The following is a 14,442-nucleotide window of genomic DNA, read 5'->3' as shown; positions in this document are numbered from 1 at the left end:
CTTGAAGTCAAACCTGATGAAAGGGATACTTGAATTAATTAGACACAAGCACAATGTATTCAAGGCCATGAGTGAACATTGTATTATAGAGGAATGTAAACATGAAAACTAGCACCTTGAGCAGGTGGATATATGGCTCCTAATATTAGGTTGGTGCACCAGTAATTGCAGTTTTTGCCATTGAAAGTAATGGCAAAACCCACTATTACTTGTGCACCAACCTGATAATAGCATGGGAAGTTTCCTGATTACATGCATCAATTCAGACATATCAAAATGTTAAGAGGATAAAATCATGTTACATCTGAGAAATTTTTTTTTAACCTTTGAGATCAATATTTCAGTATTATAACAGCAGAAATAGAATATGAGGGAAAAGTTAAAAGAGTTGATGGAAAAGATGAAGGACAAAATTACCATTGTAGTGAAGTAAAAAGATACACCTTTTGAAGCAGAAAGGAAACAGAGGGCAATGATGTATGATCTGTAAGTAATGTGTAAAAAAATATAGTAAAGGTTGAACTTCTGAGATATAAATCTCAGAAGCTTCAAGAAGAAACAGATTTGAGAATTAAAAATTATTACCACATGTAATCTCATTGAGAACAATTTTTTTTTTTTTTTTCCTGGCTCCAAAGATCCTTTACTGATATCCACTTGAAACACTTTGGTCCTTAATTTGTTAACTGAGTTGACAGGCTGATGGCTGATCTAGGTAAAGGTTTCATGGTAGCAAAAACACTTCCTGCCTATCATATATCAAAACAGGTTCCTGAATAATGTGTGTAAATGTTGTCAGGGTCTCTGTCCCATCTTCTTCAGAGTTCGATTAAGCTCCTCGAATTTGTGGCTCTGATGGATGAAGAAATCCCCATAGCACCTGGCGACCTTGGTGTCTGCGATGTGGATCATGTCATTATCAATGTAGAAGTTAACCTCTGAGGCTGACTAAATTCACCATCCAGGGTTGTGATGCCGCTGGTCCACACCAGGTTCTTCATCTTGTGTTTGAAGACAGGAAGCTGGATCCTGAACTCCTGCTCTGTGAGGTCCAGGAAGCCAGCCAGCTTGGCCACAGGCATGGTGATGTAAAGCTTGAGGAAGCTGGGGATGGTTGAAAGGTGGGCCTGCTGCTGTACTTCAGAAAACACCTTCAACTGCTGCAGGAAGGACTCTTTGTGGTAATTGGGGTGCACATTATCGTAGTTGGGCAATACAGGCGACAGGAACTTGGGGCAGGAGTAACTGAAAAGTTCTTCATAGACTTGTGGGTCACCTTTCTGCATGTGCAGCATCTTGTCCCCATATTTCTTCTGTAGCTGGGGGTGAATACTTTCATTGATACCTATGGGGTACATCGTGAGAGCAATGGCCAGTAGCGCATGCGTCTGCTCATTCTGCTTGTTAATCATCTCATACTTGTATGTGGTCCTCTGGAACATGCTCTTGGTCCTCTGGATCTAGAGGAGGATGTTGGCGAAGACCCAGATGGCATCCTGGTAGCGACACATCATCAAATATGCAAACCCAACATAATTGTTATGTGGTGACCTGGCACCCTGGCACACGGGAATACATACTCTTTTTGTCAAGTTTGATGGAGAACAAATCTTAAGCTTATTATTATTTTTTTTAATTTAGTTGGGTATTAATGTATTTTTAATATTATGGCTAATTTTAATAAGACCTTATAAACAAATCTAATCCCAATCAATCTTGACTGCAAAATAATTTCATAAACATTTTGATAACCTTTTATAATATTTTTATTTTATAACTCTTTATATCCATTTAATATTATTTATCTTTTAAATTTTTCTTTAAAACAACCCCTCAAAACTTCTAAACTAGGCAAAATTATGTTTCCCACCATGAAATTTCAGGGGTTTTTTCCTAAAAATTTCCAGATATAGGCCACTCTAATATTTGGTTTCAGATTTTGACATTTATACTCAGAAAACTTTGGTCTATAATTTCCCTTTCATGGAATGTCTCATATTGTATTTGGTATCAAGATTCTCTTCATCTGATGAAGGCAGTGTGGTTGTGTTTTTTCTGTACCTATTCTATGAAAGATTGGGTACAAAAGTGGTGTGGAGAAACACTACATTTTTCTAAAAATAGGAAAATATTTAAGACAAAAAGCTTGGTGGAAGAATCAAAAGTACAAATCAGTAATAATACTATAAAACATGCTCATAAATCCATAGACAAATTGGAGCGGGAGAAACAAAAAAATGAAGAAGACATTTTGAGTACAAGTGAATTGGCCTATTTGAAGAAACCACAATCAGAAGATGAAAGTGAACATGTCTCAGCAATAGTACACAAAATTCCCCATATTTGAGCACTCTTTGTATGACATTTTGAAATTGACAAATGCTGTCAAACTTGAATCTCGAAGCTCACAGAGTGATGATTAGAATGGAAGGCAAGATATGGTTCATCACATGATCACAGTGATAGGTCACTGTAGAATTTTCTAGTGAATACATGCCACATTATGGGGTCCAACTGCTGCTACTTTGACATGGGTAAATGGTCACTTAGATTATATGTTGCATTTCAAAAACTGAATCCCAGACCCACAGTATTATTCTCTGAGTATGAAATAAATGTTAAATGAGGAAAAAAGACCTGTCTCTCAAATATATTTGATAGTGAACATTTCAGAGTGAAGAGAGAAAAAGCTAACATGTTGAGAATAAAAGGAGTTCCATGCTTGAGTTGAAATGCCCTCCCCACCCATTTCTACTGTTCCTGAATCACTGGACATTTCTAGATTAAATAATTTAAAATTTGTTCCAGATTTAGTTTAAAAAGCATTATTATAAATTTAGTTTTAAAAAATAATTATATAAAACCTTCTTTTATCACTTATGTATAGTACCTGTTTTTCTCTCTATGCAATTAAGTTTATGTACTTATTTCTGAATCTCTGAATTTTTTGAGAGATCCTCTATTAATGTATACATAAAAGGCTGGCTATTCACTGAGACATTAAGAAAAATGAAGCACTATATATTCACCAGCCGGCTGTTTGAAAACACATAATTAATCCTTTTTTAAATGGAGACTTCTGATAACCCTAAATTCCAGGATTAAATATGTGTTGTGGCACATCAGTCAGCCTGATAACACACATTCTTATGATCTGGTCATGATAATTAGGAAAGGGAGGGGTATTGACAAGCCCTTTAAACACGCAGCAATGGAAAATTCTAAAATAAACATGACAGAGTTGTCATGTCTAAAACAAAGTAGATACCCTTTTAGATATGAAATGGCTCAGTACAAATTTCCATCATTGCTGATGCATTACAAGTTTCTAGAACTATTTTATCAAATGGCTCATTGATAAGATAAAAACTGCATTAATAATGGATGTTGCCATTTTTTCAGGGATTATTTAAGTGAGGGGGTAGTTGACAGAGTTTGGGAAGGAACGTGTAATATTTCCTCACTCTGAGTATAGAATTTTAATGGTTAATAACTAGATAGAAAAATGTGTGTGTGTGTGTGTGTGTGTGTTACCATCACAAACATACATATACACATGTCCAGTGACTCAGGAATTTCATCACTGCCTGTCTCATATGAAATTTAAGATTTAGTGGTGAAATGGAAGAAAAACTAGAAAACAGCGTTACATCTCTGAATGCTCAATTAGGGAGAAAATAATAAAGATTTGGGAACATATCAAGAAAATAGAACCATATGATTGAAGGAACAGCATTCAAAGAGCAGATCAGACTTTCATTTGGTTGAGCAAAATACTTTCCTTCCTGCTGCCACCTGAGTGTCCACAGTGAATGAAGAGTAAATGAATAAATGTAAGTAAAGCCTTTAAAAAGCTTCCTCACTGTGTCAGTGCTATATGATTGTTTAATTAACAAATCTGGAAAGATGTGCAGAAACTTTACCATTGTTACTTCCAGAAGCAGAACCTGATAGGCTGTGGAAGAGGGAAAGAAGGAAACCTAGATTTCAGTATATGTTATTTTGTACCTTTTGAATGTCCTACAAGTGTGTTATTCTTAGTGCTTTTACTGTGATTTTTTTTTTTTTTTTTTTAAGAACCACCAGCACCAAATAACGCATAAAACAACCACTTTATTTTGTTCATGGTTCACAGGGCTAGGAAGGCACAGAAAAGATGGGTTATTGCTGCTCATTGGTGTTTGGGGACTACAGAGAAGACTCATTGGCTGGAGTTGAATCCATAGCAAAGGGTTGGCATCATCTGGAAGTGACTTCACTCACATGTCTGCAGAGGACATGGGACTTTGGCTGCAGCGCCTATAGGAGACCTCCCAGGTACCCTGGGCTTCCAGGTAGCAGAACAGTCTTAGGACATTCAGATCTTTGACTTGGTGGTCAAGGGCACACAGGTGAGTGACCTGAGTGAACCAGGCCTTTTTAAACATAACTTTGAAAGTTACACAGCATCACTTTCATGTAATGTGTCAGTGACAAGTGAGCACTAGTGTCCAGTCTGGTAAGGGTGGGCATAGACCCCAAAATTTCAAGGAGAGAATAGCAAAAATATTGCAAACATCTTTAAAAAGCCACATGCATATTCTCGTTTAAAACTACTCAGGTTTTATCTCTCCTGGGCTTCCCACCACAGCTCTGGGGTGATCTTAGGGCTTATGTTTCCTCCCCAACTTGGAGGCAGAGGAGAAAGGGACCTTGGTAGTGGTTGTGGTCAAGGGTCTTTTGCTTATGTCCTGGGAGGTCCACCCAAGAGAGATGCAGGTCAGCAGTCACCCAGTCTCACTTCTAAGTGGGAGCTAAATGATGAGAACTCATGGACACAAAGGGGAACAGCAGACACTGGGCCTACATGAGGGTGGAGTGGGAGGAGGGAGAGGATCAGAAAAGATAACTATTGGGTACTAGGCTTAGTACCTGGGTGATGAAATAATCTGTACAGCAAACCCCTGTGATACGAGTTTAGCTACATAACAAACCTGTACATATCCCCCAAACCTAAAAGGTAAAAAAAAAAAAAGTTCCTAGTAGCAGAGATGCCTCTCAAACATATGATAAAAAATGTGTTACTTTATCACATAGGCCAGGAGTAAGGTAATTGTGGGGTTTACTTCTGCCTCAGTCCCTGTGAGTTGATTGACAAGTAAATGCAAACATTCAGGGAAACTTACTGAAGCGTTATGGGGCAATAAAAACTAATGTCTGCCTTAAATGTCGCTCTATCATGGAACCATTTAATTGACTCTGTTAAATTTTAAAATCACAAGATTTAGGCTGGGCACGGTGGCTCACGCCTGTAATCCCAGCACTTTGGAAGGCGGAGACAGGTAGATCACCTGAGGTCAGGATTTCAAGACCAGCCTGGCCAACATGGTGAAACCCCATCTCTATTAAAAATACAAAAATTAGCCGGGCGTGGTGGCAGGTGCCTCCAGCTACTCAGGAGGCTGAGGCAAGAGAATTGCTTGAACCCGGGAGGCAGAGGTTGCAGTGACCCAAGATTGCGCCATTGCATTCCAGCCTGGGCGACAAGAGCGAAACTCCATCTCAAACAAAGCAAAACAAAAACAAAAAACAAAACAAAACAACAACAACAAAAAACCAAGATTTAACTATTTGGAATGGAGAGGAGGCTTTATTTCTTATAGGGGGTTACAGCCTGCAACAGGCTGAGAAGAATGCCTCTGGCTAAGACCAGGGACAGGCACTTTGAAGGAAGATAGGTTGGGATGGGAGCATTATGCTGGACAAGTTAGCTAAACATACATCTTCAACAGGTTACAGGAGGAGCTATGAGTATGCATGAAGGTGGTCCTGATGCACGTATACTGAACCAATATGCATGTAACATATGACCCATGTTCACTCTGGGGTGGAGACCTAACATTTGAATGTATTATAATTAGGCCCTATCAGTCAAAAGGTCTTTTCAGGACATGAAGGCACTCAAGTGTGCAACCTCTGTAAACCCAGCCAGAACCAATTTATGGTGGGTGGCCTTCTTATCAGGAGAAAGTTACTGAAATCAGTCTCTTGTCTAATCAAAGCTGTAGTTATGGTGCTTGGGACAGGGATTGGCAGCCAATTAGTGTCTGGTGATGAGCTACAATTGTTTCCATTTTGCTTATCTCAAGGTCAGTGTTTATTTAGCTGCTAGAGAAAAAGGAAAAACCTTGTGGCAGTCAGACCATAGTTTACTCTTTAAGTTTAAGGTGCTTGACCTAACCCTTGCCTGACATGGCCTTAGGTCTTGTTTATAATTTGATATCTCATTGCCACGAAAGTCTGTTCTGCCAGTCTTACGATCTCTATTTTAACATTAATGCTGTCAGTTGCTGTGTCTAAATCACAAACATGAGAGGGTATAATGAGACATGTCTGACCTCCATCTCGTCATGGCCAGGAACTCAGTTGTAAGGTTTTTCTGGAGTCCCATTGGCTAAGGGGAGTGTCCTTCAGTTGGTGGGGGCTTAGGATTTTATTTTTAGTTTACAATTTCCACAAAGGGAAAGGCTGCTGATAATCCTTAAACATCCTGCATTTGTGTTTCAAAGCAATAAATCAGACCTCTTAAGTACTAGTGGAGTTGTATACAATTTGTACGGTGACCACTTTCCTGTCTAGCCTGAAAATCCTGTGAGGACAGAGGTCTTGGCCTTTTTATTCCTTAACAGTTTTCTTACCCCCATATTAGCACATAGCAGCAGCTACACAGATGAGAATCTCTCTCTTTGCTCCCCACAGTTTCTACCTTGAACAATTCTCCCTGCCAACATGCAGTGTCACCCTGTAGCCTTATAGTTTCCCCAGCATCTAATATATTTTCTTCCAGTAACTGGAGACTGAGATGCTGCAGGGCCAGACAGCTATGTTCTTAGCCGAGTGACAAGCAAGGTTTTGTTGGGCTCTGTTTACCTTATTCACCTTAGGGTCCAAGCTGACCAACTGAAAACTATACACATGGGGCCAGAAAATCATCAGCCTCTGAGTGTCAGCTATATGATCTTACAAGAGCTCATTAGAGATGAAAAACAGATTTGTAAATTCCAAAGCATATCTCTAGCTCAAGATTGCCTCTCTTCATATTGTCTGCTTTTTTTCCAGTGGCTCCAATAGGCAAAAAACGTAGCAAAAATTGTTAATTTTGGAGAATTGTTCTGTTTCCAGTATTGAGAATTTAAATTCCAAGCTGCCCACTAGCTGCAAAAAGCAAGGAAGTTGTTCCACACTCACTTTCCTCTGCAGCTTTTCCTGATCAGTGTGCTCCCTCTAGAATTTATGAAATTGAAAGCATTTAACATTTTATATCAATTTTATCATATTAATACATCTAGATGTAATAGCCACAAAACACAAAGCCATTAAACATATTTTTCTATTGCAAACTAAACCCATAGCAGTAAATCCAGCATTTGCAGTTAGGTTAGCATTACTGCTGTGGGAACTATTCAGGTTGGAAAGCAGATTGGGGAGGGTACACGGGTGGCAAAGAAAGAGGCAGCTCTTGCAACAGGGCAGCAGCTGGGCTGAAGAAGAGGCTGGATAGAGTCTTGGCATCCTCCCCACCCCCCACCCTCCCACACCAGCTTTGCTCCAGCTCTGAGAACTTTTAACATTTTGGGGCCACCCAGTACTCACCTTTATAATGTGTCACTGTTGTTTTTCTTACCTCCCACCTGGAGAAGAGAACAAAAAACAAAGGCATCACCCAGGTGCATATTTCCCCCCTCACTTCATCCAGCACAGCTCAAAGAAGCCAGGGTTGGATCCGTTTCTAACCCCATAGATCACTGTGGCTTCTAACAGCAGATAGCAGTTCAGCTGTGGCTCTCCAACCATGGAGGGCTCCACAGACACCCAGTTATCAAAGACTTATCACCGATCCCCTTCATTCTTCCTTTTCCCAAACAGTGATGGAGCCAAATCTTAGTGAGTCAGTGTTGTTCTAGCAAATTCCACTTCTGGACCAGGTGCAATGACTCATACCTGTAATCTCAGCACTTTGAGAGGCTGAGGCAGGAGGATAACTTGAGGCCAGGAGCTCAAGATAAACCTGGGCAACATAGCAAGACCCCATCTTTACAGAAAAAAAAAGAACCCAGGATGGTGGCACGTGCTTGTAGTCCCAGCTACTCGGGAGGATACATACCTGTAGTTCCAGCTGAGGCAGGAGGATCACTTGTGCCCAGGAGTTCAAGGCTGCAGTGAGCTATAATTGTGCCACTGCACTCCAGCCTGGGTGACAGAGTGAGAAGTAAAAAAATTTGCTTCTGATACCAGCTGTATTGAGGATTCACAAGAACACTTCTGGGTTAAACAAATTGGTAGGAGGACTGACAGGACTTGGCATATAGTCACACTGTGGCTATGACTGATTACAGCAAGGTCAGCAAAGGGGAGAGGTCACAGGCCCATGTCCAGAGGAAACCTGACACCACCTTCCAAGCATCCTCTCCTAGTGGAGTCACATAGGATGTGCTGAATTCCAAAAGCCACATGCTGTGACAATAAATGTGAAATGTTGTCACAGAAGCTCCTTAGAAACTCAGTGCTGGACTTTTTATTGGGGACTGGTCATGTAGACACTGTCTATTGTGCACAAATCAAAATTCCAGATTCCCAGAAAAAAAGTAGGTGTTCCGCAGAAACCATATTATTTAGGTACAATGGAGCCATTTGATCAGTGAGGGTTGGGGGAACCCTTCTGAAATCCAGGTTCCCAAACCTTCCCAAAATTCACGTTCCCAGATACCAGCCAAGGATAGGATAACCATCTCAGGCCACTTCAATGGCAACTCTACTTCGATTGATTTTTTTTTTTTTTTTTTTTCAGATGGAGTCTCACTCCATCACCAGGCTGGAGAGCAGTGGCGTGATTTTGGCTCACTGCAACCTCCAGCTCCGGGGTTCAAGCAATTCTACTGCCTCAGCCTCCTGAGTAACTGGGATTACAAGCATGTGCCACCACGCCCGGGTAATTTTTGTATTTTTTTTAGTAGAGACCGAGTTTCACCGTGTTGGCAAGTATGGTCTTGATCTCCTGACCTTGTGATCCGCCAGTCTCCGCCTTCCAAAGTGCTTGGATTACAGGCGTGAGCCACCGCGCCTGGCCACTTCAATTGATTATTAGTTTGCAAGTTTGTAATGCTTTCAATGGTTCAACCTGTTTGATGTTAGTTCTGAGTTCAGACTTGTGAGTGACAGACACACTAAGACAGCTGTGAGATTATCAAATTAACTCAGCTCAATTTTTGTGGTGGTTGCTATTATCTCTTTTTATTTGTGTATATTTGAATGCCAAATACCAAAATTCAAGCATAAACTTTGTGATGAATTGTTTGAAAAGTAGAGATTTATTAAATGAGGAAAGATTTCTTTTGAAGCTTTTTGTGTGGTATGCAAAAAGAAAAAGACACCAGCACATAATAACAGCTAAAAATGGAAGATGTATGATTTCCTCAACTAATATTATATAAAATTGTAAACAAATTTTTTTTATTAAAAAGAATTCAAGGCCAGGTGCGATGGCTCACATCTGTAATCCTTGCGCTTTGGGAGGCCGTGGTGGGCAGATTGCCTGAGCCCAGTAGTTCGAGACCAGCCTGGGCAATATGGTGAAACCTTGTCTCTACTAAAAATACAAAAAAATTAGCTGGGCGTGGTGGGGAGCGCCTGTAATTCCAGCTACTTGGGAGGCTGAGGCAAGAGAACTGCTTGAAACTGGGAGGTGGAGGTTGCAGTGAGCTGAGATTGTGCCACTGTACTCCAGCCTGGGTGACAGAGTGAGACTGTCTCAAAAAAATAAAAAATAAAAAAATAAAGAGAATTCAGATTGAGATATAGTAATTGCAGTGGAAGTTGTAAACATCTGCCACACTATATATCAACAGCAGTCTTTCAGCTCAAATGACAGTTTGAAAGTATTACTGCTAGAAGTATTTTCTGATTCCCAAGATGCAATCAAATTTTGAAGAGCCAAGATGAAATCTGCTGCAACAACAACAAAAGTGATAGCTTCACTGTGATCACAGAGATGATCAATGATCTAAATGCCTCACATATTTTCACCAGAGCCATGGATGCAAGTAATCACAAGGCAGAAAATATTTTCTCTTTCCTTCCCAATAGCTTTTGGTGGCGATAATACAAATACAAATTGTGGTTGAAGTTTGCATAAGGGCACAGACATGCTTGGTCCAAGCTGAAGTAAAGATTCCAAGTTGTGGGCCATCCTGCCCACATTCTGAATCATGAGGTCAAAATAGTATCTGATGTTCTTTGCATTTTCATTGAAGTAACTGTCATAAAATTGTTCTCTTACTTCAGCATTTACACTGTTAGAATTGAGTGATTAAAGGACTGTGTGAGTTTTTTGGCATTCGATATTCTTCATTTCCTTTGCAGTTAGAAACTCATTGGCTCCTGTCACACAGTTGAGAAAGTTGTTAGTTTATGTAAAGTCTTGAAATAATATTTTAATTCTCAAGAAAAGATCCCAAAATTTTTGTTTACTTTAAAAATAATCAATTGAGTGAAGTTTACTTGTTTTTTGTTCATAGTTTTTTTTTTCACTAGGAAAGAAATATTTTATTCCTTTTTTCTGTTGTTCAGAGGACAGATCGTGGTACAGAAAACAGCAGTCTGGCCACAGAGGCTGGGTTTGGTTGATTTCCACAGGCACATGGAGGACAGGAAGGGCGGGAGCTCGTTTGAGCTTCCACTCTCATTAAGACCTTTGACCTCTTCCTGTACCCTCTGCAGCAGTGCTGCATGGAGCCTACTGGGTCTCTAACCTACTTCACTTAACTCTCTGACCACTGACAGGCAGTGCAAATGATGTGGGAGTTGTTTCTGCTGACCAAGGGGACATGGGCAGAGAAGCAAAGGCCCCTTACTCTCCCTCTGTCCATTCCAGTGTGCTGGCCACAACAGAGTGGGAATCCTGCAGTCATCACCTGCTGGAGACTCAGCTTCAGGGATGGGAGCCTGTGTCCAGAAAAACTGGGCTGTAGATTGAAGTCTCAGAGGCAGGAAGATTGGAGAGGGGTAGGGTACCAGAGCCCCTGGGGTTATTGCTGATAAGATATACAAGGGCTACATTCCCCAAGGGCAGATTAGAAGCCCTGGACCTGGGATAGGCACGGTGGCTGACACCTATAATCCCAGAATTTTGGGAGACCTAGACAGGTGGATTGCTTGAAGCCAGGCAAAACCCCATCTCTACTAAAAATGCAAAAATTAGCTGGGAGTGGTGCTGCATGCCTGTAGTACCAGCTGCTTGGGAGGCCCAGGCATGAGAATCCCTTGAACCCATGTTGAAGTGAGCTGAGATCATGCCACTGCATTCCGGCTTGGGTGACAGAGTGGGACTCTGACTGAAAAAGAAAAAGAAGAAAAGCAGCAGCCCTGGGGCTGGAATCCCTGGGTGCTATGTGAAGGGCAGGGCAGATGGGGCTCCCTGGGGCTTCCCCAGGGAGAAAAATAAACATGGAAGAATATAGTAGCCTGCTGAAGGCAGTACTGGGCTCACAAACTCCTTGCTTTGCTTTGTGTCTCCAATTGCTGATCTTCAGAACAGACTGGGGTTGGACCGGGATAAGGAAGCGAGGTTCTTGTAAAAGAAGTGAAGAGACTTCATGAAGAAAGATGATAAAAGTGGTGCAAATCTCCCCAGGTCCCAAGACAACTGGAGACTCCTGCCCATGCTCTAAAGGGAAGGAGCTAGACTCTCCAGGGAATAAAGCAGACTCCCAGGAGTGAGAGGTGATGGGGGGCAGAGACGAGCAGATGGCTACATGGCTCAGCCCTTGCCCAGGAAAGTGAGTCCACAGTTCACTAACAGTAATAACCATGAACAAGTAGCTATGAACACTACAGTCAGCAAACACACACACACAGACACATCACAGGAGTTGGAGGAGCCTGCAGGTTGCAGTGGAGGCAAGAGATTAATTAGTTGGATCATCAGGTGGAGGAATGGTGTTAGAGGGGACAGGGAAGGGTGTGGGGGGACACGCAAGTTCTTAGCTTCTCTTGGAGTAAGATTTGTTGCTGAAATGGCCGTTTTCTTAAGCATCAACATTTGTATTTAAAAGTTCAAGCAGCTGCCTTCAGGTTCCAGAGGCTTCCCACCGGAGGGCTGCACTTCATTCAGCTCTCTGCTTTCTGGAGTTTTGTTGCATTTGCAGTGATGAGGTTCTCCACCTAGGCTTCCTCCTCCCCTGGGGTCCTGGGCTTCTGATTGAAACTGCACTTGTATCTGCAACCTGGGATAAGGAGGATCCCAACGGAGAAGAGGACCACAGCACATAACAACCCCCCAATCCTCAAGGTCTGGTAGTCATAATGAAAAGGGTCAGTTTCCTTCTCCTTTCAGCTGCACTGGCCAGGACAATGAGGGCCAACAGGCTGCATAGAAAGATCAACACCACCTCCATGGTGCCTGCACAGCCAGTCCTCTTCCTGAGATGATCCCAGGAGGATGTGTCAAGTCCCAAGGAGCCTGGGAGTGGCATGTTCCTAGTTTTCAATCTCGTTAGGGATAGGGTTATGCAAATAGAAAGAAGAGAAAACAATGTTACTGAAATAATCCATGACAGAATGGAACCATGGGCAAGTGGAGGTGGTGCTGGGTAGCCCAGCAGGGCCACAGGAACCGACCATGTCTGGAGAAATTCCAGTCATGAATTCTGTCAAATGAGGAAGTGTTGAGGACAGCCAAATCATCAGAGAGATATAATTCATGAGAAAGCTGTGTAATTTAAATACTCATAATTTATTTCAACTAACGAATAAAACTGCTGTACTGCACTTGCATCTGGGAACTAACTACCCCAATAAACAATAAATAAACATTTATTTATTTTATTGCATTAAAGAAATAATGGAGGCCAGGCGAGGTGGCTCATGCCTGTAATCCAAGCACTTTGGGAGGCCGAGGCAGGTGAATCACTTGAGGTCAGGAGTTTGAGACCAGCCTGGTCAATATGGTGAAACCTTGTCTCTACTAAAAATACGAAAAATTAGCTGGGCGTGGTGGCATGTTCCTGTAATCCCAGCTACTGGGGAGGCTGAGGCAGGAGAATCACTTGAATCTGGGAGGTGGAGGTTGCAGTGCCCCGAGGTCGTGCCATTGCACTCCAGCCTGGGAGGCAGAATGAGACCCAGTCTGGAAAAAAAGAAAGAATGGAATATTCACAAGTGTCAAGACTGTTCTTAAAATGGAAAAACATTAGGCTGGATGCAGTGGCCCATGCCTGTAATCCCAGCACTTTGGGAGGCTGAGCGGGCAGATCACGAGGTCAGGAGTTCGAGACCAGCCTGGCCAACATAGTCAAACCCCGTCTCTACTAAAGTTTCAAAAATTAGCCGAGTGTGGTGGCACGAGCCTGTAGTCCCACCTACTTGGGACGCTGAGGCGGGAGAATCACTTGAATCCAGGAGGCAGAAGTTGCGGTGAGCCAAGATCATGTCACTGCACTCCAGCCTGGGCGACAGAGCAAGACTCCATCTCACAAAAAAAAAAAAAAAAAAAAAAAGAAAAGAAAAAAAATTATAAGGAGGAAAATAAATTGTGATTTGAATTGATAATCATTGTACTTGCCATGACTGTCTTCTGAAATGCATCTTAAGCCTTGAATAATTTGATTCTTCTACATGGATGGTACTAAATGCTTTTCCAGCATGGGAACAAGTGGGATTATCATCAGTGGTGGTAAAGAAGGGAATAGGAATGGAGAAAAATGCTTCTTTTTCGATCAGTGGACATTTATTTTTTATTTTTATTTTTAACTTAAGCTTCAATAGCTTTTGGAGTACAAGTGGTTTTTGGTTATGGATGAATTATAAAGTGGTGGATTCTGAGATTTTAGTGCCCCTGTCACCCAAGTAGTGTACACTGTACCTAATGTGTATATATATATATTTTTTCTTTTTTGAGATGGAGTTTCGCTCTTGTTGCCCAGGCTGGAGTGCAATGGTGCGATTTCGGCTCACTGCAACCTCCACCTCTCAGGTTCAAGGGATTCCCCTGCCTTAGCCTCCCAATAGCTGGGACTGCAGGTGTGTGCCACCACACCCAGCTAATTTTGTATTTTTAGTAGAGACAGCGTTTCACTGTGTTAGCTAGGCTGGTCTTTACTCCTGACTTCATGATCCACACACCTCGGCCTCCCAAAGTGCTGAGACTACAGGCGTGAGCCACTGCGCCTGGCCATGTGTAGTTTTTTTAATCTCTGGCCTCCTTCCTACCAGCCCCCTTTTGAGTGTCTAAAGTCCATTATATCACTCTGTATGCCTCTGTGTACTCACAGCTTGGCTCCCACTTATACGTGATAACTTACAGTTTTTGGTTTTCCACTCCTGCATTACCTCTGTCAGTGAACACTTTAAAAAGTTACTGTGATCTGCAAACAGGGACAATTTGACTTCTTTTCCTAACTGAATACC

The 14,442-nt window shown here is 41.8% G+C and overlaps 1 pseudogene across 1 annotated transcript in view; it reads right to left on the bottom strand.

The window, feature by feature from the left end:
* Positions 1–626: 626 nt before the first annotated feature.
* Positions 627–14,442, bottom strand: part of LOC105551944 — an 18,052-nt pseudogene continuing 4,236 nt past the window's right edge. The window contains exon 3 of the transcript XR_001007923.1: positions 627–1,610. The product of XR_001007923.1 is annotated as a eukaryotic translation initiation factor 3 subunit L pseudogene (transcript). The remainder of the gene's footprint in view (positions 1,611–14,442) is intronic.

The sequence above is a fragment of the Mandrillus leucophaeus genome, unplaced genomic scaffold (assembly GCF_000951045.1).
Source record: "Mandrillus leucophaeus isolate KB7577 unplaced genomic scaffold, Mleu.le_1.0 Scaffold1143, whole genome shotgun sequence".
NCBI lineage: Eukaryota > Metazoa > Chordata > Mammalia > Primates > Cercopithecidae > Mandrillus > Mandrillus leucophaeus.
The sequence above is the reverse complement of the archived record's forward strand: the minus strand, read 5'-3'. Positions and strand labels throughout refer to the sequence as shown.